Source organism: Ochotona curzoniae, unplaced genomic scaffold, assembly GCF_017591425.1.
Source record: "Ochotona curzoniae isolate NIBS_2020 unplaced genomic scaffold, NIBS_Ocur_1.0 contig_3498, whole genome shotgun sequence".
In the NCBI taxonomy this organism is placed as follows: Eukaryota; Metazoa; Chordata; class Mammalia; order Lagomorpha; family Ochotonidae; genus Ochotona; species Ochotona curzoniae.
This window is the reverse complement of record NW_024465885.1, coordinates 29,478,728-29,504,661: the sequence shown is the minus strand read 5'-3', so window position 1 is coordinate 29,504,661 and position 25,934 is coordinate 29,478,728.

The following is a 25,934-nucleotide window of genomic DNA, read 5'->3' as shown; positions in this document are numbered from 1 at the left end:
TCTAAGCTTTCCTTATTGGTCTCTGTTTATTTGATCTAAGTTTTGGGGGGCTGCAGAGTGACCCTGATGGTCATTGCAAGAGTGGGTGGGGATCCAAAGTTGGAAATAAGTAAGGACCAGAGAAAGCTTTCCTCCTGAGTCCTGATGGAAGTTTACTGTTCTGTTTCTGAGGACCACTCAGGGCTTCTGGCTGTTGTTCCAATGTCATTAGATCCTGTGAGGAAGAATCTGGGCTTTTTCCATCCCATGTGGGAGATCTGATAGGGAATGGATGATCTCAGAGTTCTCAGCCTACAAGGGCACTCCAATCCCCCATGGTCTCCTTGATGGTTGGGATATAGTCCTTGGTGCCCATACTGATAGCCCTGGGTGAGAATCTGGGAGTCTCCAGGGTTGGGATACAGGCCTCCTCCTGTTCTCCTTCTACAATCTGGGGTTCCTCCCTACTCTGTGCGTATGATCTCCTGTCAGGCTGTCAGGATACTCTTGAATCCCACTGTATGTCTTTATAGTTTTTGCTGATGTCTAATGCAGATTCGAGTCTGCTGTCTGTAAGTTACCTGTTATAATAATGATAGATTATACTTGACATCTTCCTCACACACTCAAAGAAGGTAGAAGATTTCTCTGCTCTCCCGACTCATTATGGAATGACATAGATTATTAAAAGCATATCAGGCTTTTTAGTTTTTTGATGTAGATCATAAGCAGTCTGACTCTCATTGATTATTGGTTCATTGGTTACATCACAGTATCTTATTGCATGTGATACAGGTTGTTTGAGGGAACAACCCACTCCATTCTCATTGTGTGATAATCCTTTGGCAGAATTTCATGTTTCACAGCTGGGAAACCCTCTGTTTAGAGGAAGATGAGGGGACAGAAGGAAAGGTGGGATGACCTAAACCCATTCTCATAAGCTCCAGTCTGCATGCAAACTGCACTCAGTTCCCTGCTGAGATAACCACCTGTCCTGTTAGGTGTATCCCATCTGTTAAGCTCTGTATCCAGGCTTTCCTTAGCCTGCATGACTGGAATTTCAGATCCATCTAGAGAAGTATCCATTGATACTAACAGATGCACCACCTCCTTAATCGCTGCTATCTTTGTTACCACTACTCTTTCTCATGTTTGGAATTACTTTTCTTACAGAAAGAAAAGAACCTCTATTCCAAATATGTCCACTAACACTTTATTAATTTTGAATTTGATTTGTTTTTTTGATTCCCTACAATGTGGCAATAATTTGTTTATCCAATATCATTTTCCTTTTTTAATACACATCCATTGCTCTAGAATTTCCTCTCAGTACAGCTTTCTTTGTATTCATATATTTTGGTATGTTATATTTCCATTTTCACTCAATTTAAGAAATTTTAAATTTTAATCAATTGATTGCTCGGTACTCAGTTGTTTAATTTTCAGGTATTTATGTACCTGCCATAGTTTTTCTTATTACTAATTTCTAGTTTAACTTTATTTTTCTCAGAAAAGATACTCACTATGACCTTTATCTTTATAAAGAGAGGTCTATGTATATTAGTATTGGTGATAATTTATTTCTTTTAAACTTTGCTTATACCTCTGATAGTTGAATGATTAAGTATGTTATATTACTATGATTTTATTGAGTTACTGGGGAATAAGCAGGACTGTGTAGCATAAAGTACTGTGTTGCATCCAAGTATGTGTCTATAGCTGCTTTGCTTACATTTACTGTATATGAGTGAAATGATCACCTTTCCACTTAATTATTATTAATAACTGTGGCCTATATTTCCACTTAAGTAAGGTCACTTTGCTTGTTATCTGTTAACCTTGTTATTCGGTGAGGTATTAAGTCTTTTTACTGCAATATAAATTTAAAGTATTTTATCTCTAACCAAGAAAAAGAAAGCGAGAAGGAATGAGGATGGAAGAAAGAGGAGGGAAGGAAGGAACAGAATATCACTATGTTTTGAGAATTTTACTTGCAAGTAGCATTAAGTGAGTTAAAACTAATTAAAAATAAAAACAAATTTCTATTGAGAAAGAAAAGAGTCACTGAGTCTTGCCCTGTGATTCATCCTAGGAAGTGGTGCTTGTGCTCCTGAGAAGCAGCACGTCACAGCTCGGATGGGATGGTCTGGAGATGTCTCGCAGGTCTCGTCAATCCAGGAGCAAGTGAGGTCCAGTCTCTGTTATTTTTCCATGTGGATGATCTGTCTAAATCCTACAGTGGGATTCTTGAAACCCCCTCCTTTTTTATTGTGCTGAAACTTCTCTTCCCTTTACATCCACCAATATTTGCATTGACACATTTTGACACTCCCGTACTGAATGCAAATATATTTCTAGGTATTATTTTCTCTTGCTGGAATGACTCTTATCATTATATGACTCTGTCGGTATCTTTTTACTTAGCTTGATTTCAAACCTATTTATTTCATCTGATACAACTGTGACTATTTCTGCTTTATTTTGGGTTCAATTTACAAGGAACTCTTGCACCAGAGGTGAATTTCTTATAAATATTATATAATTGAGTCCTGCTTTTTAATCTACTTGGTCACTCTATTGATGCGATTTTGATATTTGTTTTATAGCTTTGTTTCATTCCTTTCTTTATCCCTTCCTCCCTTGCAACCTTTCTCAGTGGTTAAGTGATTTTTCTCTTACAATGTGTGTATAGATTCCTTGCTCGTAATTTTTGGCAATAGTATTATAGCATTTTCCTTCTGGTTGCCATGGAACTTTAAAAAGTCTTAATTATAAGAAACTATTTTTAAGCATAATAACTTGACATAGATTATAAAAAGAAAGGAAACTAAAAGGGAAAGATAAGAAATATAAAGCACTTGCATTTGTAATCTGTGCCTCCCTATATTTCAAATTTTTTATGTCCCACTTTGCATTTTTCTGCATTGTCTCTTTACAAACTGGAACACTTACTCATTGGTTGCTTTTATCTTCACAATTAAGATGAAAATACTTTTTTTTTTAAAAGATTTATTTTTATTATTTTTTGATTGGAAAGGCAGATATACAGAGAGGAGAGACAGAGAGGAAGATCTTCCATCCGATGATTCACTCCCCAAGTGAGCGCAACGGGCCGATACTATGCCGGGCCGAAGCCAGGAGCCTCTTCCGGGTCTCCCACGCGGGTGCAGGGTCCCAAAGCTTTGGCCATCCTCGATTGCTTTCCCAGGCCACAGGCAGGGAGCTGGAAGGGAAGCGGGGCTGCCGGGATTAGAACCGGTGCCCATATGGGATCCTGGGCGTGCTAGGCGAGGACCTTAACCACTTGCGCCACCGTGCCGGGCCCAAGATGAAAATACTTTATGCATCGTTTTTACTGTAGTCAATCATCCTGAATTTGTTCACATAATTGCTCTTGAAGTGAGTTGTCTAACCTCTGATACATTATTATTGTTTTTAAGATACTATTTATTTGTTTGAAATGCTATTTATTTGAAAGTTAGCTTGACAGAAAGGGTATGAGGGAGAGAGACCTAACTTCTACCCATTGGTTCTCTCTCAAATGGCCACAGCAGTGTCTGGGCCTGGGCCAGGGCCAGGCCATAGCAAGGATCTAGGAATTCCATCCTGATTTCACATGTGGCTGACAGGGGCCCTAGTATCTGGGCCATCTCTCCTGCAAGAAACTGGATCAGAAGCAGAGCAGCCACAATTCAAACTGCCATTTGACATGGATAGTGACTCCACAGCAGCAATTTTTCCCATTTTACCAACTATTTCATTTTGAAGGATGATTTTTTATCATTTTTAAGACAGATCTGGAGCTGATAAATTCTTCCCACCTTTGTTGAACCTCTCTGAGTGCCTTTAAGCCTCCTTCAGTCTGAACGACAGCTTTGCTGTGCCCAGCATTCTTGGCTGCCAAGTCTTTTTCTACCTCCTTTTGTGAACATCTCATGCCAGTCCCTTCTGGCCTGTCAGGTTTCAGACAAAGTGGAAACCTACTATGTGTTACGTTTTGTTTTGCAGGTTTCTTTGGGGATCTTTTCCTCAGCTTTGGAGAGAGTTATTGCATGAAGGCTTGCTCAGACTTGATTGAATTAAGTTGACAGGTGACCTCTGGCCTTCTTGTATCTGGGTGGCTGTATCTTTTGCTAGGTTTGAGAAGCTTCCTATTCTTATTTCCTTGAGTGAGTTTACTTTTAAAAATCTTGCACATTATTGAAACTCTGCCAAACTTTAACCCATTTTATGCCAGGATTCCCCTCAGACATCTCTGAGCTAGCTATTTTAATCTCTATTGTTTATATGAGGAAGCTGATGGCCATCTGGGATTAAAAATAAATAAGTAAAACAAATCATAAGCAAAATCAATCCACTAGTACACGACAATACGATAATATGAATAAGAGTGGACTTGCCCTCTGGACATATACTTTCCACATCCTTAAGACACCAATAAACCTACTTCTTACTTTCTCTGCAAACTGATTCTGTGGCATGAGAGTACCATGCGTACTGTCTTCACTGAAATCTTGGGCTCACAAGATAGGTCAAGTGGTGTAGGCCTTCCTTTCAGTGTGGCCCCGACTTGCTCTTTGTCGCAGGGACCTGCAAGTATCCTATCCTCAAATCACAATTTTATTTATTTATTTTTTTTATTGTTGCTCACATTGTATTATGTAGTACAGTTTTATAGGCGCTGGGGATTCCCCCCACCCCTCCCATACCCCTCCCCCCATGGTGGATTCCTCCACCTTGTTGCATAACCATAGTTCAAGTTCAGTTGAGATTCATTGCTTGAAAACACATGCCTGCCATAAAGTTCAGCGTCTTATTGTCCAGATAAGTTCAGTGGCCTCTTGGGGAGACCTTCTATGGTCTGAAGGTAGGTCTAACAGAGTAAAGATCCGGTCAGTTAAAAGCCCCAACAAGGCCTCAGTATCAATATACAACATTATGGAATTAATTGACATAGTATTGGGTAAACAATATGTTAAAAATAATGCAAGTTCCATTCTTCGAAACATCTGGGTTGAGACAGTATCAATGACAGGTTCAAAAAATAACAAACAACCAAACAAAAAATTACAGGTTAAATCAAGGCAAACATGTGGTATCTAATCTTTTGGGATTCGCTCATTTCCCTTAGCATTATAGTTTCCAGTTGTGCCCATTTAGCCACAAAGAACTGCATTTTGTTTTTTTTAATAGCTGAGTAGTATTCCATGGAGTAGATGAACCAAAGCTTTCTTATCCAATCTTCTGCTGATGGGCATTTTGGTTGCTTCCATGTTTTTGCAATTACTGATTGTGCTGCAATGAACATAGGGATGCATGTTGGTTTGTCGTAAAACAGGTGTTTTGGATATATTCCTAGGAGTGCTATTGCTGGGTCATATGGTATGCAGATTTTGAGTTGTTTGAGTGTTCTCCAGACTGATTTCCATAAAGGCTGTACCAATTTGCAGCTCCACCAGCATTTAAATACACTTACAACCATACGCCATGTTCTTCACTGAAAGAAGTAAGCAGTGATGCAGTGGAGATAAGCTGATTCCCTATCTAGTCTGATCATAGAGCCAGCACAATGGCAAAGCTCAGTATATCCACTACACAATGCTTTCCAATCATGATGTGGCAAATGAAATGAATGGCTACCCCTTCCTGTGGGTGCTATACCCTGCTATGGACACCTTGTCCTTATCTGGTAGTGGACACCACCACAATGCTGGCTGGAGTGACCTCAGGAAGTATTCTGTACAGCAAATTCATCTTTTCTCCTGGTCCATATGAGAATAGGACCATTAGCAAGACCCAAGCAACCATTTGCATGCTAAGGAGTGGCAAGCCCTCGCTTTATTCCTATTCAAACACTAAGCAATTGTTTACCACTTCATTTCACTGCGAAGAAGCTTTTGTTGGCATATATTTCAATGGAAGCAGTTCACCTGGAGAGCAGAGATAGTATCATCCTCATTACTCCCAGGTTACACGCAAAGATGCACAACTGTGCTTAAAGACTATGAGGCTTTTAATCACATTTCTCATATTTTTAGCAATATTGAAAAAAAGTCTTAGTTATAGTATAGATAAAGTAATAACTTAAAAATAATTGCATAGGTGGTATGATTTTAATGACATCAGATATATATGAAAATAAAATTTCCTGACAAATTAATTTGCTTTGATACCTCCTACTAGCTTATGTTCCCCAACCCCGCCCTTGATACTTCCAGAAGCTCACCAGTTCTCTCTGTTCCTTTATCTTAGATTTTGTGGGAGGGCCAGAAGCAGACATTGCTGAACACTGTTCAGATGCACTGCCCACCTCCACCTCATCTTCCTGGAATACTGTTGCTGGTGCTTGAAGAGAGAGAGAGAGGAGACTGACCAAAGGAGAACTGGTTAGAGGATAAGGAGCATCTACTATTACTAGAAAGTGACTGGAGCTTTTTAAAATTTTCCGTGCTCTTTAGAGCTCATAGAGAATGATCTGTAATCCACGTCCGTGATGTCCAGCCCACTAGTAATAGAACTTCTGGAGCAATAATGAAAGTATACAGTATGGATGGGAGGAATGTGGTGAAATATTCCCTATGTCTGTCATTTAAATATTGTTGATTAGGGGCCCGGTATGGAAGCCTAGCAGCTTAAGTCCTTGCCTTGCACTCTCTAGGATCCCATATGGGCGCTGATTATAATTCTGGAGGCTCTGCTTCCCATCCAGCTTTCTGCCTGTGGCCTGGGAAAGCAGTCAAAGAACTCAAATCCCTGGGACCCTGCACCTGCATGGGAGACTTGGAAGAAGCTTAGGGTTCCTGGCTTTGGATCAGCTCAGCTCTGGCCATTGCAGCAGCTTGGGAGTGAATCATCAGATGGAAGACCTTCTCTGTCTCTTCTCTCTGTATAACTGACTTCCCAATAAAAAAAAAATCTTAAAAAAAATCAGTGAATAGATTACTTTATGGAATGAAAACGAGTCATTTTTGAGAATATTCTAGACTATGAGGGTGAGAGACCACAGACGTATTTTTGTGAAGACATGAAGACATTCCCTTCACCCAACCCCCGTGTAGTAGGGGAGTTCATATCGACTGAGATATCCCTAAACCTAAGGAATTGTATCTTGAGAAATTTTAAAAAAAAAGATAAAAAGAAATGTGATATTCCATGTAGATAAAACAAACAAGGAAAATCTCGTTGTCCTTATGTAGTTGAATTTTAGGTGAGAATTTACTTTCTCATTTTCTAGATTTTAATTTTCCTTTGATTTTCACTTATTACTTAAAAATCATAAAATCAACTAGTTTGTCTAACCTGCATTAGTTATATCACTTTATCATCCTCTGCCTTACTCATGCTTTGCTTTCATCTAGATGCTTTTAAACTGCAAATGTTTACTACAAGGAGGCTAGCTCTAATTTTTTCCTCTGGAATACAATCTTAGACCTTGCATTTGTGTATATTATGTATAATTATGCAAGTTGAGGCCAACATTATTCCATATCCCACTTTAAAATAACTTCTAAACTATTCAGGGAAGCAGGAGGCATTGGAACAGTTTGTTCTCTGTCATACTCTTCATTCAAAATCAGGAACATAATTCAAGGCAGGGGGTGAGCCTGACTCACAAATCAATGAAGCAGCACTTTAACCATTACTTTTCAGGGATAGTTTTCAAGAACGAATTGGAACTTTTTAAAACTAGAATGTGGACCTGTTGGACAGGCCTAATGGAAAGCTGTACAGACTGTATGCAGATCTGAAGCAGCCACCTTGCAGTTCCTACTAATGTCAGCTGTTGGTTTATAGTTGCATTCAGTTTAATTAGATGTGAACTGATACCAAAAATAGGCATATCATATCAAGTAGCTTTATCCCAAACCATACCAGGTCTACCATAATTCCATACCAAAAAAAAAGCTTGTGTTCTGTAAGAAAAAGCTTGTGTTCATTCTAGGGCATTTAATTTCTGGTATAATTCTCAATTATTCCCTGTAATTGTCTCAGACAGGGGTGGGGAGGGGGGTGCTCTGAGGAGTTCGAGTCACTTTAATCCCAGACCTACCTTCTGTATCCCACAGTCTCCCTGGCAATTTGCCTTCCGGTTTTTACAAGAACTGTTATCGTCAGAACCCTGTTTTCCCTTGAGCCATTCCACCTTATATGGTAGCTGAAGACACACAAGCAGGGATGCCATACTCAGTATAACATGAATAGTTTGGCTTTTTGTGTTTTTGTTTTTGTGTTTTGAGTCTGTCTATGTCTCCCCAATACTGCCAAGCACACCATTGAGATATACTTGGGGATTTATGCTGGAACCACCGTTCTTAGTCCATTTCTGTTAAAATATCAATATGTCCTTCTTGTTCATCTCTCAGTACTTGATTTGTTTTACCATCCTTCTTATTTTCCACAAAATCATCTTATTGCCATTTCATTCTTCATACCTTTTGTATAACTAAGTTCAATGAACCCTATTAAGTAACTTTCTCATGTTGGCATGGCTTTAGATTTACAATGGTGAATAAAACAAGATCTTTGACCTTAAGAAATCTATACTTCAGTGGGTGGTAAGCTTCCATGGGCTCTCATTACTAAATCACATGAAATAATTGGCTTAGAAAAACGCAAATTAATTATCTCAGTTCTGATGAATAGAAGACTGAAATCAAAATCAAACTGTAGTCGATTCTTTCTAAGGTTGTATACGAGAGTCTTCTCTATGTGTTTCCGCTAACATCTTCTGGCCTCGCCCATTCCTTGGAGAACAGATACTCTCCATATCTTCCCTATATGAGTCTATGTCCACATTGTTTTTAAGGGTCCATCTAACACCAACACGAGCCTGTTGTAACTGACGACTTCTGTGATCATACTCTTTCCCCAAAGATCAACATTTCAAAGCATGATTTTGTAGGAGATTGGGGATGGGAGGTTCATTTCAAGGCCAATCATAGGAACAAATGCATATGAATGGAGTGAAGTGGAGTAAAATAGAAAAAGCTTAGCACTGGCGATGAGTGCTGAATAGTAACAAAGCACAAAGAGAATCTCATATTGGGATTGGGATAGACTGGGCGGGGAAGGCTTATGGCTGAACAAGCTGTCTATTGAGCAGTGCTGTCAGAATTCTCCTGATGACAACCCCACAGAACAGAGCAGAATATCCCACTGGTACTGAATGTACACTAGCCTCTGGCTGCTGTGGATGTTTTGGGGGCATACCTTGCAAAGGAGAAATGATCTCCCCATGCTACCACCTGCATACCCAGTGTCTGGTGTCAGAGTCTGCTGCACTTAGCTGATTTATTGGGTAAGATCGCCTTCAGGTGGAAGCACCAAAAAAGTATGAGTAATTAAAACACTGAGCAGCAATATTATTAAAGGTATATTAAAATCAATGACATGCATTTGCAAAGATATATTTCATGTGCTGTCCTCCACAATGGGACATGTGGCTGAGCAGAAACAGGTCAAGCAGTGAGTGTTTTTAATGAAGGTCCTCATGGAAAAGGCTGCCTGAGACAAAATGAGTTAAAATCTTTATTGTGTCTTGACAGCCCACATGAATCTATGATGATGATAAATGTCCTCATTTGGAACTTTTTCTTTTCCTTAGACATTTTACATGTTATCTCCAATTTGCTTTGAATTTCTCAAAAGACATATGTTCTCCGAAGAAAGTCTCTGCTTGCTTTTCATTAAGTAAGATCTTATCAGGGTGTTTGCATGTGGCATCACGTTTGAACTATTAATCTTATGACAGGATATTAAAGAGGGGGGAGGGGGATTCCTTAACAGGTTGAGGGCCATTACACTTGAGAAACAGCCCTCAGCACCCAGCAACAAGGACCAGCCCAGGAACTGTAACTGCAATGATTAATAAGACTTTCCTGAAGCTAACACTTCAGGCAGGAAGGTTACTTCTTAGGCAAGAGTGCAGTGGACAGTGAAGCTTCAACGGTCTGTGCACCACTGGGCTGGAACTTGGTGCTGCTAGATCATGGATCTGCAGTATTCTGGCAGGGCACCAGGGAACGATGGTTAATTCTCTCAGTGACATTAAAACTTAGAAATTGAAATGCAGGCCAAAGGGAGCAACAATGCAGAGATTGGGTGAAAGAAAAGATGATCTTCTGTCTCCACAATAACAATTTTAGCACACATACATATTGACACCGGTGCACACCATAACCCACTACCCACAACACATACATCAACAATACTCTAACAGACCGACAGGGAAATGGCTTATGGTAAAATGTTAGAGGTAAATGTAGTCTAAGGTGTTTCAGGTCATAACACTATTAAAAGATTTCGACATTTGTTTTAAGAATAATGGAAAATCAGATGGAGTTGTTAACGACTAACCAACGTCTCTTAGAATCATTGGAAAATTAAATTACTGTCTGTAATGCTATAAGGCCAGCTTTGTTTTTCTATCTGGAGGTATCGTCCTCTGAAGGAGTAGAAATTATGCAGAGGTCAAGAGAGTACCAGATCGCCAGAAATGTGACAAACCAAGAGCAAGTTTGAGGGCCTAAGAGAAATGGTAAAGAAAGTGTGTCTGTTCTTGCTAAACATTAACTGGTATTCTCTATTCTACTCCAGATTATTCTCATTTGGTCTCTCTGCTCAGGTCTAGTTGCATGTAACCACACGGTCCTGTTTTGTGAGCCATGCACATCAAGGCTTTTCTCTAAGGGACAGCTATGTTCAGGCTGTGTTCCCTCCAACTATCTTGAGAAATGTCTCAGAATTTCCTTTAGCATTATTTTGAATTTTCCTAGGAAGTAAATGTCAACTATTTTATTTCCGTTTCCATAAAGATAGTATAGTTTGCTAGGGGAAAAGATCAAACCAGTCATAAAGCATTTCCAAAGGGAGAACATATTCAATGAAATGATTAACTCTTGTCTAATTAAGCAAACTCTCACAGCAACTCCTGGAAATAGTAAAATTTTTACTTCTACCAGAACAGCCTTGGAATATAACATATGAAAACTTTGCTTGGAAAGTAATCCTGGAGAGTGGGAACAATGCCATTCCCATGGATTTGGCGGAAGCGCTGTGTTGTACTGAGGGACAATAGGAGGCGGGGTTACACATCATGAGTGAGAAAAGGTGCAATCAGGTGTGCATCCTTGGTTTTTCTTATTTCCCAGAAAAATAATGGATGAATGTAATTCATGGCTAGAGTGAAGTGGAACTGATTATGAAATTTGCAGTAACCAGCAAGCTACTGATAATGGATTTATATTGTGAGTTTCTATGGTATGAAAGAAACAGCTGGCTAAATGGTTGGAGCTGAGAGCCACTTAATAGGATGGAGCAGTGTCAACTATTTGTCTCTAAGTTCACAAAAGTTCTTATAAACTCACCAATCCTTGGACACACAGAGTATATTTCAACATTATCTCTTTGTGATTCTCAGTTTTCTCATTTGTTAAAGGGAAAAAGCGTGCACTTTATAAGATTATTATGAAGAGTAAATGACATGAAAAATTCCACGTGTCACAATAGTACATGACATCTTCAAGAACTCCATACAAAACAAATTATTGTTATTGATAAACAAAGGCCTTAAAAAATTTGATGAAAAGATCATTGAAAAGAAAATCCAGATTTTTGAAATGGATATATTGTTATTGGAATACTTATATGGACAGCAGGTTAGATGACTCTGGGTAGGGGCCTAGCTTGCATGCTTTCACTTGAGTCACCCACCAATCCCCGCCCAAAATATTGCATCTTCATGGAAACTTCTCATTTTCCTTGTCCGTGTGGAAAAACTCACAGTTCTGGATTGCTATAAGTGAGTACCTCACCAATCTACATTCTTGTCACATCCGCTTTTTAACACTGCAGATACTAGAAACAGAGTTAATGAATTTCCTGTAGTAACTTCCTTGGTAGAACGTCTCTGATTTTTATATTTTGGCACATGTTTAGCCAACTCAATATACATTTCTCTTCCAACTAACTAAGTTCAACTAACTTTACTCTTGTCAATAGGATAAAAGCTGAAATGTTCTATGCAACTTCATGAAAGTCTCTTAAAGTAAGAGGAATATAATCTCTCTCTCTCTCTCTCTCTCCCTCCCTCCCCCCCTTCGTCCCTCCCTTCCTCCCTCCCCATTAAGCCAGGACAGAAGAACTTTATTTATGTATTTATTTATTTAATATATTATTTATCTTTCATGATACAGTTCCTTAGGCTCAGGGATTTCCCTTCTACCGTCCCCGCCCCCTTCTCACCCTACTGTTTTCCCCTATATTTTAACAATAGTTCAGTCTCTCAATAATAGTCATAAGTCCACCATTCTGCTATTTAGGTGTATCCTGATCTTTTAGGTACAGAGAATGGTAAAAAGTCAAGAATTCTAGTGTCAAGATATATCTAACAGTTTCAATGGGAGTCCATCTTTATTTAAAAGCAGAGGACCATATTGCAATTTTATCTCCACTCCATGGTATACTTGTCTACATTATACAGATGCTCTGGGTAAATGTATGTATTATATATATATGTATGTATGTATATTCTATATAAATTATATATAATTTATACTTTATATGTGTTTATATGTACATATATGTATATATTGATAAATATGTGTGTGTATATATGCTTACCTATATAGCTACTGATCTTGTATTTTGCTTGAGGATTGACTTATATATCTCACTTGTGGAAATATGTCAAAAGGAAATAAAGTCTGCATATGAGAAAGGGATCTGTAATCCTATATTTACAGCAGCACAATCTATAATAGCAAAGACATGGAAACAACCCAGATGCCTGTCAAAAGAGGACTGGATAAAGAAACTGTGGGTTCATCTACTCTCTGGAATACTATTAAGCCTTTAAAAAGAATTAAATTCTATCATTTGAAACAATTTTTTTTTACCAACTAGAGATCATTATGCTCAATGAAATAAACCAAACCTGAAAGGCCAAATACCATATGCTCTCTCAGCTAAAATCTCTTTCGTATTTCTCTTAGACCCACACATGGAGACAGAGATACAAATACAGGCACAGATACAGACACACAGAATGAACTCCTAATTGGTGCTTCAATCCTCAATTATCTGCAAAAGCCAGGATTCAGTCAAGCTGAAACTGGATGCTGAGACTGTGATTCAGGGCTCCCACATGGGCAGTAGGGATCCAGTTGCTTGAGCCATCATCTGCAGTCTTGCAGGGTCTGTATTAAAGGTGACCTGTACAGGCAATAGAGTTGGGCTCAAACCCAGGAGTTGTGATATGGAATCCAGGTATCTCAACTAGAGTCTAAACTACTAGGTCAAATGCCTGCTCCCTTTTACATTCTTCCCTTTTTCTTCATACTAATTGGAATGTGCATATATAATGAATGACGGGTTCCTCTATAAGCATTTTGAATCATGATGAGTCTGATGACTAAAGCATCAAGACTGAAAGATTTGAAATTCCAGATACCATGAAATTATATCAGCCTTAGAGTGCAGTACTAATTATATACTTCTACAGAACAAAAGGAATAATCGCACAATATGATGAGTTCAAACAATTTGGAAAGTCATGTCAATCTGAGAGGGCAGAAATACATATTGCACTCCTCAACAATCACCTGTTAGGGTAAGACAGAGCTTGTTACATATTTCTAAATATCTGGAAGATATTTCCAATATTTCCAAACATATGGATATTACAATGTGTGTGGTAATGGTTATAACCCTGATTTAAGCATCAGACATTATATCCATGTATATACCATACTGTAACCCAAAGGTACATAGAATTATTATGTATCAGCAAACACCAGAATATTGCCAGATTCCCATATGGACAAAGCATGTTGACATTCTCAAGATGGCTCCTAAATCATCTCACTCTTTAGTATTTAAAGTTGATGAGACCAAAAGAGAACACAAAAGGTGTGTTGCAGTGGCTACAAACACCTACCACTTGTGCTTATCTTGTTCTATTGGAAGAATAGTCTTGATTTCCCTTGAATGCTGAGAAAGCTCACAATTGTAGTCCAGATGGACTATGTTCTAATGCCTAGAAATTTTATTAGACTAGACATATAGAATCTTTACTAGTGACCAAAGGGTACTCTCCACCAGAATTGACCTTCATATCTCATTCTTATGATAGAAAGCATACTTTTGTCTTGTTTAACCTATTTCATTTGGAGCCTTTACTATTCATAACTGAACATAATCTTAATAGATACACTCCTTTGGTGGTTTGCTCAATGAACCTCTTATCTGTAAATCATGAGTTTGAATTGCTAAATAAATGCTGAATTATCCTGCAGCTGTAGAATTCTAAGAGCCATTATGCTTTTTTCCGTTTGTAAATGGTTTCAATGAACAATGTACAGGTTGAAAAGTGAAAAAAAAAATATTTTCTGGAAAGAGCCTTCTAATATTATAGCATTGACTTATGGATAGCCCCTTATGATCCGTCATCTTGGCAAGGTGAGGGGAGAGTTAGCTGGCTCTAAGTCGATGTTGTCTGGAGTTGGAAAGGATGAGTCCCTTACCAGTGGAAGCTAGTAACAAAAGTAGCTTCTAGGATTTTCTATTATGGACGGGAGCAGTAGTTAGAACAGTGTTTTGGGAGTCTCTTTTTTTCTACAATACTTCATTTTCTTACCCATCCCAGTAAAAGTCACTCCCATAGAATAGACCACTTAGCCTCAAGGAATTTAGGTAATGGATAACTGATAAATCTACAGATATACTTGTTCGGACAGGGGATGTAGAGTTGTTGGGTAATGGGTAATAGCTCAGTTCCTTATTCGAATGATATCACTAGATTCATTCATTGGTTCTGATACTTCTGAATCGACTCCATTTTCAGAACTAGAATACGAAGTCTCCCAGCAACACAAAAAAAGACTGTGATTCCCCATGTGATAGTCCCAGAGCTAAATCTTGTCCTAACTGCACATACTTAGCTTATAGCCCTGACATTAACCCGGACATTGTGATTAGGAAGTGGAAACAAAAGATTAACTTAATACTGGGCACATCATGCACCACAGACAGTTGAGGGAGAGTTAGTTTCATGCTAAGCACATGAGTGGAATGAGGGGAAGTTAGGAAACTGCAGTTGTAACAGATTAGAGAGGTATGGCAAAAAGAAAAAAAAACAGCACATGAAATCTTCATGTTTTCCATTGTTTCATCCAAAATGTAAAACCTCAAGGGCAAAGAGCTCAAGGTCTCATCTAATTCATATGTCCATGTTCAAGTACAAAATCTAAGTGATGTATTTCCACCCCATCTCCTACCAGAGCAGGATACAGATCCTTCTGGTCTTTGACTTATGCCTAGTGAGTAAAGTGCACTGATAGAGAAATGACCCAAATACAAGCCGAAGAATGGATGAAGGTGACGTTGGTAAATGATGCACACTGAATCAAGCTCATAGTGTGCATCCTATTCCATCAGCACGGGAGGTAATGACTCATGTCCACAGCCTGGCAGATTCCCGCGGTCAATCTGTTTGCTCCTGGCTCTCTTCTGTGAGAGAGATCACTGCCCATCATCATTTTAACCCATAGCTTTTGGTTCTGTCATGTAGAAGAACTTCACCTGTGTTGTCTTGCCTAATACTTATCCTATCAGTAGGGAAAACTGAAGGTTGCTGATATTTCTTCATATTCTCCATTGGAAAGGAAATCTGTAAACTGAGATTATTTACATGGAGGGTACTAAATTATGGATAGAGAAGAAAGCAAATTAGTTTAATTTATAACTCCACAGCCCAGTAGAGCGTGCAATACAGAAAAGTACTGTCTAAATAATTGGTGATTATAACTTTAAAACTTCTGTGAATACTTTTTTTGCAACTTTCTTTTTTACATATTTAAGGCAGAATTGGAGTGTGTGCCAACCCTCGACAAGCTAATCCTTCACCTGCAAGTGACAGTATCCCATATGTGTGCTGGTTCATGTCCCAGTTGTTCTAATTTCAATCAAGCTTTCCACTTTACTTTTGACCTGGGAAAGCAGAAGAGGCTGGCCCAAGCCCTTGGGATGCTACACCTTCATGGGAGACCACAAAGAAGCTCCTGGCTCCTGGCTTTGGATCGGCTCCAGCCCTTGCAGCTATTTGGAGAGAGAATCAGCAGGTGACAGTTCTTTCTATCTTTCCTTATTTCTATATATCCCTTTGCAATAAAAACAAATAAAGATGAAAAGGCAAAATTTCAAAACCAAGGGGGTCTTCTGTCTGCTGGTTTATTCCCTAAATGGTCAGGTCGGCAGAGGCTCAGCAAGGCAAAGAGACTAAAGCTTCCTCCAGATCTCCCAGTTGGTTGCAGAGGCCAGCCACTTGAGCTTTCTTCTGCTGCTTTTCAGGTGCATTATCAGGGAATTGGATCAGAACTGGAGCAACTGCAACACCAATTGGTGGCTGAATGGAACACTGGCCAAATTGCAGAGATTTAACTTGATGTTTTTTTTTTTTTTAAAGATTTGTTTGTTTTTATTGGAAAGTCAGATCTACAGAGAAAATGACAGAGGGAAAGATCATTCATCCACTGGTTCACTCTACAAGTGGCCACAAATCACATGAGCTGAGCTAGTCTAAAGCCAGGAGCCAGGGACCTCTTTCGGGTCTCCCCTGTGGGTGCAGGGTCCCAAGACTTTGGGCCATCTTCTACTGCTTTCCCTGGCCACAAACATCAAGCAGGATGTGAAGTGGAGCAGCTGGGACATGAACTCGTGTCCATACTGGAACCAAATGCAAGCAAGACAAAGATTTAGCTACGAGGCTATCATGCCAGATCCCCTAACTTACTGTTCTTAAGAATCTTGAAAGATGAACATTTATGTCAGAATAGTCTCAACAGTGGAGATAATGGAGTATATGTAGCCCTTTTCTCCAGCATTCTGTGATGTATCATTTTCTCTGTGAACTAGGCCTGGCCATGGTGATCAGATATTTGTTGCAGCATCCCTCTGGATCTCACTTGAAAATATTTTTGAGACTGAGATTTTAGAAAAACTACAAATAAAATTACTGTCCATAAGGAGAGTGGGCCTCACCTCAATAACTGAAGATCTTAAGCAGAAAATGACCGAGAGTTCCTAGGGGAAAAAATACTACTACTTCCAGAACTGTTGAAATTGACCTGCGTCACCAACGTCTTTGCAGTAGAATCCTTCTGTGTCAGATATCAGTGTAGTTTTTCCCTATTCAGCCATTGTGGATCCATCAACATGCTCAGATTCATTTCTGCTATTGTTTCCTTTCACAATGTAAATTCTGATTTTATATTAGGATCTTGTAATTCTATCCTTTTCAAAGGTAGAATGCACATACTACATTCTAAAAATATGTGACTATCCTTTCTCTATTTTCTTTAAATCTTTAAATTTATATATATAAATGCATGCATACATGTAATCCATTTCAATCACAATAAGCAACTACTCCCCTCCGCACCCCCCCGCCCTGCCACCCCGCAGGCCAGCTTGGTGTTTCAAAGCTTTTCAAAAATTGCTTTCATATTATGTCTAGATTGGTTTTAACCCAAGAGTTAGTGTACTCTACCTAATCCACCTGCTTCTGGGATCTCTACTGGATATATATCACATCCAATGAGTCTACCTAGGGTGATTAGAATTTGAACATGTTCCAGTCCTCTAGCCATCAGCGGTAGTACTTGTTCAGTTATCACCATCCAACACCTTTGTTTCTCTAACAGTTGTTCTGTTTTTTTTTTTTTTAACAGTCTCACTCTACTCATGAGAAGCGTAGAACTTACTGAGACTGACAGGATTTCAGAATTCTGTAAATCTTTCACTAATTCCCTTATTTCTGCAGAGCTCCACAAAATCCTAACTGAAGGAGGGAATTGCGTTCTGCAGCGGTTCCCTCGCCTCTACCACAGTCTAAAAAATGCCTAGAAGCACAAACTAGTGGAAATAAAGATCTCATCTGTCTCTCTAGAACATCCAGAAGCAAAAACTTGCTACATTAACACTCACTCTTCAAACAAATAGATTTCTACCAATTTCCTCTGTTATCAATAGATCAATCCCGTCCAATGTCACTAAGCCTGAATTTCTTTTTCTAATTCATAAGTGAATGTTCAGAGTATTCTTTATCGCCTGCAGTGCTAATAGAGTCACTATCTCCAATATAGCTTATGTCTCAGGCTGGTAGGAAAGTCTCCTCTATCATGACCTAATCTCTGTCTCTCTGTGACTTACACATCCATCTTTGTTTGACCTCAAGTATCTTGAGCCTAAACTCTCCTTTCCCCTACAGATCCCTCTACCTAGTTGGCCATAATATCATGCTCCCACAAAGCCTATTCTCCAGCAGGCACATTTTCTTCAACATATACCAAAAGATTGAACAAGAGAAAAACAATTGGTTTGCCCTAATTTTAAAATATCAAGAGTAAATTCCCTTGGAAGCACTGCTGCACTCTTAGTTCGAATAAGACATGCTTAATTTGATCATAGCACTTTTCTTCTGTTGCAGTCTATGGAGTTAGCGATTTCAAAGTCTTTTAGGACCATGTCTAAAGGGCCTCCTCCTGGCTTTATGACTCAGACGAGATCACTCTTAAACATGACTCTAAGTGGAGTTGCAGAACATGTATATAATTATTTCATTTACTGTAAAATGGGATCTAGAAGAGTGGGGGGAATCTATTTCCTGTTTGATAACATTAAGAATGAGATTAGACACAATATTTCAGGTTTGTAATGATCAGTTACAACTATTGAAGAAAAAGAGCACTTTACATTTTTTTAATATTTTTGTTTGGTTTTTATTAAAAGACAGCTTTCAGTGCTTTGATTTTCTTCTAAAATTAAAATTAAACTGACTTAATAGATCTCATAATGAAGTTTTTAAAAAGCATTTTAAGACATATTTTATGTTCTTTTTAAATAAGAATGTATTTGGTGGAGTGGTTGCAGGAACGGGGTATAGATCATGACCTAAATCTGACCATTTGTTTCAGTTGGTTTCTAATTCATTTCTTTAGGCAATGTTTTATTTCTTCCCATTCCCAAGTCTGTGCTAATCTCTATAATGGCATTAAGAACATTGTGAAACATAATTTTCACTCATTTAAAAAAATGCAGATGCTAAATATCAACCATTTACATTTTGAAACAATGAGTTTCTTCAATCTGCTTTATCTTATTTAACTTAAAAAAGTGATTTCTCAGGAAAATCCTTGGTAAGACACTTTACCTCAGGGATTTTTTGTAATAACAGAGTTTGCAGTTACATCAACACATCTTTTGGTTGACATGTAATAGCTCATATGGATGGATTTAGCAATGAATGAGTAGTTATAATCAACATTATTACCTAAAACAAAATGGTTCCTGGGTAATATTTGCTTTTTCTTCTCCAACTATGTGCCCAAGTAAATTTATTTTCTAAGCTCTCTACTTTGTTCTATAACTCTAAGTCTCTATCTTCTTCTTAATCCAGATCAGATATTTGGCTGTTCAGTTTCACCAACACAAGAAGAAATGTTTCGCAGTGACTTACGATGAAAACGAAAGACGTAAAGATATAGCTGAAGTGTCAAAGTTTGAGCAAATTACAGTTTTTTTTCTTGTATAAAACAGGGCGGTAAGGGCCCAACACAATGGCTCAGTTACAAAGCCTCCTTTTACAAGTTCTCGGATCCCATACGGACGCTCTTTCGTGTCCCGGCTGCTTCACTTCCCATTCTGCTCCCTGCTTGTGGCCTGGAAAAACAGCAGAGGATGGTCCAGAGCCTTGGGACCCTGAACCAGAATAGGAGACCCAGAAGAAGCTCCTGACTCCAGGCTTGAATCAGCTCAGCTCCAACTGTTGAAGGCATTTGGGGATTGAACCAGCAAATGAAGATATTTATCTCTTTTCTGCATAAATCTGATCTGCCTTTCAAATAGAAGTCAATAGATTTTTAACAAAAAACACATGGTAGTAAAAATAAAAGAAACTGGCTAGAACATAGACCTGGGAGTCTGGCTCCAAAACAGGAAAAAGCCAGTTGCTATAGGTTTTCCAGCTAAAGGAACAGAATCTGAACAACTGCAAAAGCAAACAAACAAAACCCTGGCAACTTCTATAATTTAATCTGTCTTTTTTAAAAAAACTAAGCTTCTTTTACTCGAAAGGCAGCATTACAGAAAGAAGTCGAGAGAGGGGAGACAGAAAAAGACTTCTTCCATTGCTTCAATCCCCAAAGGGTACCAATAGCCAGGGTTAGTGCAGTCCAAAGCAAGGAACCAGGAGCTTCTTACAGGACCTCCACATAGCTCTAGGGACCCAACGATTGAACTATCCTCTGCTGTTTTCCCAGTCACATTAACAAGGAGCTGGTTGGAAGTGAAGCAGCCAGATCTTGAACCAGTACCTACAGGGGATTCTGGCCCATAGGGATCACTGGCCCTTCTCTGCCCTATTTTCTAATGCTTGCTCAGTGTATGTGACTGTCAGACCACAGGCATCATCATTTTCTAGTGTAGTTTGCTGCCCAACTTTAGAGTTGTCTAACTTTATCCAATTTTTATTAACTTTTCTGGCTTTGCTTTACCTACAACTTCCTTTATTTCAGTTCACCACACAAAAAGGTCCTCCTGCTGTGGGCTGTGCTAATATACTAAATTCCAGAAATGCAGGTGCTTAGGGATCTGCCTGGCAAGTGGCAAGACAAAATGGAGTTTCTGGCTCCTGCCTTCTGCCTGGCTCAAACTTGGCTGTTAAAGACATTTGAGGAGTGAATCAGTGGACAGAAAAATCTCTCCCTCTGATGTTCTCTGACACTCTGCCTTTTAAACAAATAAACAATGAACCTTTTTAAAAATGCAATTTAAAGTAGGTTATTTGCCAACACAAATAGTGTTGATTTTAGTGACTCTTTTTTTCTCTAAAGTCAAGAATTGGTACCCAGAATAAATGTCAATTAGGCAGGTATTTCTAAGCAATTTTATATTGGATGAAATAAATAGTATTTATGTCAGTATCTGCTTATCAACAAAATTTTTAGTCATTTTTTCTAGAACAAAAATTATTGATCTAAAATTCCATGGTTCACATTTAAAAATAAGGCAAGATCTCACTATTTTTTAATATCAGTTTAATTGCAAGGATATAATTGAACCAAAGGGATAAGGTTCAAAACAGCTAAAGAGATAGGAATTTGAGTTTTGACTCAGAATTACAACTTTATTCTATAAGAAATAACTCTTTTATCCATCACTTCCATCTTTTTCTGGATTACCTCAATTATACTTTGTTCATTCCGTTTCATGGCTTCCTCAGAGATGGAAAGCCAGAAATTTTGTTACTGCATTTTATTTGAGGGGATCAATTTTGCAGACATCTTGGTTGTAAAAATATCAACAGGATTATCTTCCATATCAAATAAAGGATGATACTCTTATATCTATAAAGCTTATAGCAAAAATAATTCTCAAAGCATTTCTGCAAGTCCAGGGATGGATGAGGTTAGAGATGGCAAAAGGCCATTGATTTCCCAGAAGTTTCCTTTCAAAATCCTAGACCTTGCACAAATATAAAAATACTATTTATCACTAAGTGCATGATATTAGCCTCAGTGTACTTAAGCCATGCTATTTTTCTGTATTCATCTTATTTTAAGGTTGCTGATTTGTAAGTAATGCTATATTTATGTTAATGTAAAAGCTAAATCCAAACTACTGTTTTAAAGTAGAAAATTTAAAGCTGAAACAAAGTTGTCTTGCTTTTCAGGAAATAACAAATATAAAGAAGATTATTTAGATGGCACTTGATTCACACTTATCAAAGCCCAGGCATGAAAGCTTGCCAATCTGACACTGTAATGGAGCCGTGGCCTGAATTAGGAGCTGGAGGTGTTAATCCCGTCTCGTTACTAATTGTAGGAACTTGGATAAGACACTTCACCCCCTTTGCTTCAGTTTCCTTTTCCTTCTTTTTATTAAGAAGTCAGAGGCTAAAGTCAAATATCACTATATTCCATTTTAGCCTTAAATGTTTATCATTGACTTGCAAAAAGAAAGGATTAATTTATTACAACACCATTTACCCAATTTAGTTGCCACTCATATTCAGTACAACTTTTAATAGTCTGAACAGTTTCTTGCTCTCCTGGTAATTTGGGCTTTACTCTATCCAGTTATTTCATAAAAGGTTGGATTTTAGATAAGAACATATTTTAGAGATTAAATGAAATTAAAATTTAGACATTTGATGGTATGAATGTTGGAATGCAAGAAAAAAGGATATGTCAAAGATGAAATGGTTATCCCTGGCATAAACAATTGAGTGAATGGCGAAATAAAAGAGTGGAGGAGAACCATATTGGAAATAAAGATCCAAACTTTGATTTTGAATGGTTTAAGTCTAGAGTATTTCTAACATTGAAATGTAAATGCCAGTTGCAAGGCTAGGGTTCAGATAACAGCTCAGGTATGGAAATATAAATATGAATACCATAAGCAAATAAATGGTATTCTAAACCAGAAATACTGATAAGATTAACTGTGGAGAGGACATAGATCCTGATTATGGAGGTTTAGAAATTAAGCCTTGAGAAATTATCTTTAAAGTCCAGAAGAAGACAATAAACTTCAAAAACAGCATAGAAATATCTGCTGAAGTACACACACACAAATGGAATCATGTGCTGGGATAGAGGTCAATGTGAAAGAAATATTCACTGAATTCATTGTCCTGCATGTTTCTGAAAGCATAGGGAGAAAGGAGAGGAGTCCAACATAGTAGTGAGTTTATCCTGACATAGCTTTGCTGATATGGACACATGTATGGGTACAATATATAATATAAACTGTAAGTAAGATAAGCAATAGTCAGTTATTAGTGGGGTTAATGTTGCGAGTAAGAATTTGACTAGAAGTCTCAGAGTCCCTATAGGAAATGATCTGAGTTTTAGAAGGCTGGTCAGATACACACAGAGAAGTACAGAGATGGAGTTGGACAATAATTAACGTTATTGTCTGAAACTTGTACAACAGGCATTTAATGCTGTGTTGTTGAAGCACAAGAGCAATATCCTAATACCCATGACCTAAACCAACACCATACGTTATGAAAGATATCTTGGTATTTGCGGTAATTCTGGTTCTGGATTCTTTCTAAGGAGTTGAGTGGGTTTCCAAATACTAAACGCCCCAGCACTCTTTCAACCTCCTTTCCAGCTGTTTACTTCTTGTTGACATTGCACCTTCTTCATGTTTTGAAATACTAACCATATTCGCATAAGTTTTAATTTACTTTTCTAGCTAGGACTTCTCCCTTTTTTTCAAGTTCACAAATTTAGTTACAAGTTTGATTTCTCCATTTGGATGTTCCAGAGTGAAATCCTAATTTTTACTCAAACTTTAGTCCTCCATGCATAATATTTCCAATAAGAATTGAGGCAACCTTATGCATGTCATTGCTGAAACTAAAAATTTGACTGTAGTGCTTGGCCCGTCTCTTTTTTCCCCCCGACTCAATTCCAACCTGTCAGTACATCCTTACAACTATACTTTTAAAACATGAATAACTCTTAACTCCACAATTGCCAATTGCCTCAAAATGCTATTAACTCTCAGCTAAACAAATACCAAATTCCTTAGCTGTCCACTGGGTTGATCTGCTACGCTCCTATCCTCTAAACTCAAACTAGCAGCCTGATTGAAGCTTTGAAATACATTAATTATTCCATCACATCTTGATTCAACATGTTTTCAAATTTCTCCATCTCTTCAGAGTTCAACGGAATTCTTTACATGTTTCACAGAACTCACTTGGTCTCTGTCCCCTATTGGTAAGTGGTCCAATTCTCTTACCTTCATATGTGTCCTCAGCTTCCTGAGACAAGTTCAGTTCAGCTTGCTCAATTCATTTTGCTCAGAAGTTTCCAAACTCAAAGGGAAATATATAAATTGGATGAAGAACCCAGATGTCTTTGTAACTATGACTGTCTTCTTATTCCCTGTCAACATTTTACAAAAGTTGAATCTTTTGAAGAAAAGACAAAGTAATATATGCATGGCATGAATACTGTGATAAAGAATATTTTAATGGAAACAAGTGAAAGTAAAAATCATGCAGAGCAGGAAGTCAAAGGGAATGGAGTTACAAGCTTGCAGCCTTAGCACCCCTTCCATGATCATTGAGAGACTCTTTTCCTGTGACTATAAAGAGATGAGACAAGTGAGTGGGTGGGTGTATGTCTTAAAGTACCTATCATTAGCAGACGTGTGATGAGAAAAAAATGCATGTTACGCTTGCACGCCTTTTCTTTATTTACATACTTTCTTCACTTTTTCCCAATTCTAACTACCTTCCAAAGACCAATAAAAATATTTTAAACCTTCCCTTTTCTCTCCAGATCAAAGTCGCATTTTCTCTTATTTCTATCATTGAAATGTGTCCTTTGTGAGCTGAAGTATGCAAGAGTGTTGCGTGCTTCCCCTACGCTCTTCTCTTGCCCTGGGAACCACGTAGACATTTTTGCTTCAAGGTCAAAGTAGCCTGTAAGGCTGAAGCTCCACTGTGAGAGAAGTTGCCCCATCCCAGAAGGGCTGAGTGTGAACCAGAAGCTGACTTCTCTTGGGTTTCGCTACTGAACGAAGAAAATAGGGTGAAGTGGGGAGACAGATGAGAAGCAGTTAGATCCTTGGAATTTATGCTTCAAGGTAATGTAAAGGCATTTTGTAAGTTTATAAAATCTTATACCTCAGTTTCCTCATCTGGAAAGTGGAAGCTGTTATCACTTGCTTTGCAAACTTAGCCAAAGGTTATAAATTATAACTCTGTAGAAAAAGTAATAGAATTTCTTTCTATCACCGAAGTCTGTCTGTCCATCTATGTATCTATCTATCTAACATCTATTTCAATATTATGTGTAAGTACTTTCATTGTCCCCTAGCACAATGTCAAGGAAATGATACCGCCTGGATAAAATTTGCTGAAAAATTTGAATATATAAAGGTAATATGTCTAAAGGCTATATAATGAGATGCTTAGATAAGTACTGAAGCTACCATCCCTAAATTAATAATGAAAATAAAGTTGAAATGTAAAGTTAACCCCGAGCTTTAGATATTTCAAATAAGCCACTCTTCAATAATGACTAGTGTTTGAGAAATATCTCTTAAATGTTAATCTCTTAAGCACAAGTCACAAAAAAGGCCTTTCTCTCACCATCTTTTTCTTATATTATTTCTCTGTAATTGTTTACACGGAACTCCTACTCTTAATTCCTATTTTTCTTATTGACTTCCTAAAATGTATCATTTGACCAGCTCAGAGTCTAAAAGTTGATTCAGAATCAAAAAATTGATTACCCACATTCATTACTTGAAATGTACCATAATTATCAACATTAGTCATTTCTATTTTGTAGCAAATTAAACTGTTTCATTAAATTAATGAGGTTTTTTTTTTACTACTGTTGCTCTGTGTCCTGAAAATTTGAGATTTTAAAAGGCTCTTGTAAAAGAATGGATTTTTTCAAAGATTTATTTTATTTTTATGTGAAAGAGTTATGGAGGAAAGAGAGAGAAAGAAAGAGAAATGATGGAGGGGAGAGAGAGAATGAGAGAGAGAGAATAATCAATCTGCCAGTTTACTCCCCCAGATGGCTGCAATGTCAGAACTGAGCTGATCCAATCCCAGGATCCAGGAACATCTTCTGGGTATGCCACATGGGTGCAGAGAACCAGAGACTCTAGCCATCCACTGCTGCTTTCCATGCTTTAACAGGGACCTGGATCAGAAGTAGAGTGGCTGGGAAAGGAACTGGAGACCATATGGAATGCGGTATTTCCTATTATGACACAGCACCAATCCTGATAAAAATAGAATTTTCTTTAAGTAAAGATAATCTGAGCTCTGTACTATAGATATAAAGAACTGTTTGGAAGGCTTTTGATGTCTGAAATTATCCTTACCTTAGGAATCAGTGGGGATCTAAATTTTAGCATCT